We start from the raw sequence: 653 nt of genomic DNA on the forward strand, positions 1-653 counted from the left end.
CTGTGCCCCGGCCGGGAACGGCACCGCCGGCCGGGAACGGCAGCGCCGGGGCCCGTAGGAAAGATAGGCTGCGAGCTCGCCTCTGCCGCCCCGAGCCACTGCAGATAAGGTGAAACAACGCAGTTTCTGATGCTGAGCTGCTAATTAATTGCATTGTGTTTGATACACGGGGACGAAAAGTAAATTGGGAAAAAAGTTTGTGATCTTTCTCTAGAGCATAAGCTAAAGAAACGCTTTAGAGTGACAAGGGAAAGGGGTTGGGGGATTTGTTTGGGTTTTTCCAGCCTGCGATTGAACTCTAGTACCACTCGTGGCTTTGTCACCAAGTTTTTTTTGTCTTGACTACTACAGCGGGACTGCTACACTGGCAGCAGCTGCTGTTCCCGATGCTTTTGTCATTTGTGTCTTATTTCCTCCAGCAGACTTCCACTAGTGCAAATAGGGAAGCATTCATGTCAGTACGATTGTTCTAAAAAAGCTGCAGAAGGGAGGTAATGAAATATTAATTATATAGATAACTAGGTATTATTGTCATGTGTATTTGAGTATAAAATAACTATTAATCATACATTTCAGATTTGGATCCATGCACTAATAAAAGCTCTGTCCACAACCGGCAAAGCAATGGCATTGATATTCTACATAAACTGGAT

The sequence above is a fragment of the Melospiza georgiana genome, chromosome 9 (assembly GCF_028018845.1).
Source record: "Melospiza georgiana isolate bMelGeo1 chromosome 9, bMelGeo1.pri, whole genome shotgun sequence".
Lineage (NCBI taxonomy): Eukaryota > Metazoa > Chordata > Aves > Passeriformes > Passerellidae > Melospiza > Melospiza georgiana.